Source organism: Myotis brandtii, unplaced genomic scaffold (genome assembly GCF_000412655.1).
Source record: "Myotis brandtii unplaced genomic scaffold, ASM41265v1 scaffold165, whole genome shotgun sequence".
Taxonomy (NCBI): domain Eukaryota; kingdom Metazoa; phylum Chordata; class Mammalia; order Chiroptera; family Vespertilionidae; genus Myotis; species Myotis brandtii.
Genome location: NW_005356042.1, coordinates 561,556 through 564,796, shown reverse-complemented (window position 1 = coordinate 564,796; position 3,241 = coordinate 561,556). Strand labels below are relative to the sequence as shown.

General features: G+C 41.1%; 1 protein-coding gene across 2 annotated transcripts in view; it reads right to left on the bottom strand.

Moving 5' to 3' along the window:
- The window catches only part of PRODH2 (proline dehydrogenase (oxidase) 2), a 19,458-nt gene that overhangs the window by 4,105 nt on the left and 12,112 nt on the right, over positions 1-3,241 (bottom strand). The window lies entirely within an intron of this gene.

Here is a 3,241-nt window from a genome sequence, read left to right as displayed (position 1 = left end):
AGAAACATCGATGAGAGAGAAACATCGATCAGCTGCCTCCTGCACATCTCCTACTGGGGATGTGCCCGCAACCCAGGTACATGCCCTCGACCGGAATCGAACCTGGGACCCCTCAGTCCGCAGGCCGACGCTCTATCCACTGAGCCAAACCGGCTTCGGCTTTGACTACTTTTTAAAAAATATTTTTACTAGAGGCCAGGTGCACGAAATTTGTGCACTTGGGGGGAGGTGTGTCCCTCAGCCTGGCTTGTGCCCTCTCACAGTCCAGGAGCCCTTGGGGGATGTCTGACTGACGGCTTAGGCCTGCAGGGAACAGGCCTAAACCATCAGTCGAACATCCTTAGCACTGCCTGCGGAGGTGGGAGAGGCTCCCACCACTGCCGCTGCGCTCACCAGCTGTGAGCCCTGGCTGAGCGGAGCTCCCCCTGTGGGAGTGCACTGACCACCAGGGGCCAGCTCCTGCTTTGATCATCTGCCCCCTGGTGGTCAGTATGTGTCATAGTGACTGGTCGTTCCACCTTTCAGTCAATTTGCATATTAGCTTTTTATTATATAGGATTGATTTCAGAGAGAAAGGGAGAGGGAGAGAGAGATAGAAACATCAATGATGAGAGGGAATCATTGATCGGCTGCCTCCTGCATGCTCCCTACTGGGGACCGAGTTCACAACCCGGGCATGTGCCCTTGACCAAAAGTGAACTCAGGACCCTTCAGTCCTCAGGCTCACACTCTATCTACTAAGCCAAACTGGCTAGGGCATGATATTTTTTTAAATTGGATCGTTTGTCTTCCTGTTGTTAAGTTGTATGAGTTCCTTACATATTTTGGATATTAACTTTATCAGATGTATCATTGACAAATATGTTCTCCCATACAGTGGGCTCCCTTTTCATTTTGGTGATGGTTTCTTTTGCTGTGCAGAAGCTTTTCATTTTGATGTAGTCCCATTTGTTTATTTTTCCCTTAGTTTCCTTTGCCCTAGGACAGAGGTCGGCAAACTGCGGCTCCCGAGCCACATGCGGCTCTTTGGCCCCTTGAGTGTGGCCACGAAGTTTCAATCGCACTGTACGTGTGCGCCTGCACGTGGTATTTTGTGGAAGAGCCACACTCAAGGGGCCACAGTTTGCTGACCACTGCCCTAGGAGATGTATCCGCAAACATATTGCTACAAGAGATGTCTGAGATTTTGCTGCCTGTGGTTTCTTCTAGGATTTTTATGGTTTCATGACTTACATTTACGTCTTTTATTCATTTGAGTTTATTCTTGTGTATGGTGTAAGTTGGTGGTCTAGTTTCATTTCTTTTTGCATGTATCTGTCCAATTGTCCCAACACTATTTATTGAAGAGTCTGTCTTGTTTCCACTGTGTATTCTTGGCTCCTTTGTCAAATATTAATTGAGTGTAATGACTTGGGTCCATTTCTGGGGTCTCTGTTCTATTCCATTGATCTATATGCCTATTCTTGTGCCAGTACCAGGCTGTTTTGATTACAGTGGCTTTGTAGTATAACTTCTTATCTGGTATTGTGATCCCTCCAACTTTATTCTTTTTTCTCAAGATTGCTGCAGCTATTTGAGGTCTTTTTTGGTTCCATATAAATTTTTGGAGTATTTGTCCTAGATCTGTGAAATATACTGTTGGGTATTTTAATAGGGATTGCATTGCATCTGTAGATTGCTTTGGGTAGTATGGACATTTTAATGTTAATTCTACCAATCCATGAACACGGTATATTCTTCCACTTGTTTATATCTTCCTCTATCTCTTTTTTCAATGTCCTGTAGTTTTCCGAGTACAAATCCTTTACCTCCTTGGTTAAGTTTATTCCTAAGTATCTTAATTTTTTTGTTACAATGGTAAATGGGATTATTTGTTTAGTTTCTCTTTCTGAGTATTCATTATTGGTGTATAAAAATGCCATTGATTTCTGGGTGTTAATTTTGTATCCTGCTACATTGCCAAATTCCTTTATTAACTCTAGTAGTTTTTTGGTGGAGTCTTTAGGGTTTTCCATGTACAATATCATGTTATCTGTGAATAATGAGAGTTTTACTTCCTCCTTTCTACTTTGGATGCCTTTTATTTATTCTTCTTGTCTGATCTCTGTGGCTAGGACTTTCAGTGCTATGTTGCATAAGAGTGGTGAAAGCAGACATCTCTTTCTTGTTCCTGTTCTTAGGGAAAATTGTTTTAGCTTGTGCCCATTGAGTATGATGTTGCCTGTAACTTTGTCATATATGGCCTTTATTAAGTTGAGATATGATCCCTTCCCACTTTGCTGAGAGTTTTTATCAAAAATGGGTTATTGCATTTTGTTGAATGCTTTTTCTGCATCTATTGATATGATCATGTGATTTTTGTCAATGTATTTATGTGATGTATCACATTTATTAATTTATGAATATTGTACCAGCCTTGCATCCCCAAAATAAATCCCACTTGGTCATGGTGAATGATATTTTTAATATATTGCTGGATCAATTTGTTAATATGTTGTTGAGGATTTTAGCATCTATGTTCATCAGGGATATTGACCTGTAGTGTCTTTATCTGGTTTTGGAATTAGGATAATGCTGGCTTCATAAAAAGATCTTGAAAGTGTTCCTTCCTCTTGGATTTTTTGGAATAGTTTGAGGAGGATAGGTGTCAGTTTTTCTTTGAATGTTTGGTAAAACTCCCCTGTGAAGTTGTCCGGACCATGGCTTTTGTTTGCTGGGATTTTTTGTATACTGTTTCTATTTCATCAATTGTTATTGGCCTATTCAGGTTTTCTGATTCCTCCTGATTCAGTTTTAGAAGGTTGTATTTTTTTTAGGGATTTGTCCATTTCACCCACATTGTCCAACTTGTTGTTATATAGTTGTTCATATTATTTTCTTACAATCCTTTGTTTTTCTGTGGTGTCAATTTTTACTTCTCTGCTTTTGTTTCTGATTTTATTTATTTGGGTCCTCTCTCTTTGTTTCTTGATGAATCTGGCTAATGGTTCACCAGTCTTATTTATCTTCTCAAAGAACCAGCTCTTGCCGAAACCGGTTTGGCTCAGTGGATAGAGCATCGGCTTGGGGACTGAAGGGTCCCAGGTTCGATTCCGGTCAAGGGCATGTACCTGGGTTGCAGGCACATCTCCAGTAGGAGATGTGCAGGAGGCGGCTGATCGATGTTTCTCTCTCACTGATGTTTCTAACTCTCTATCTCTCTCCCTTCCTCTCTCTAAAAAATCAATAAAATATATTTTTT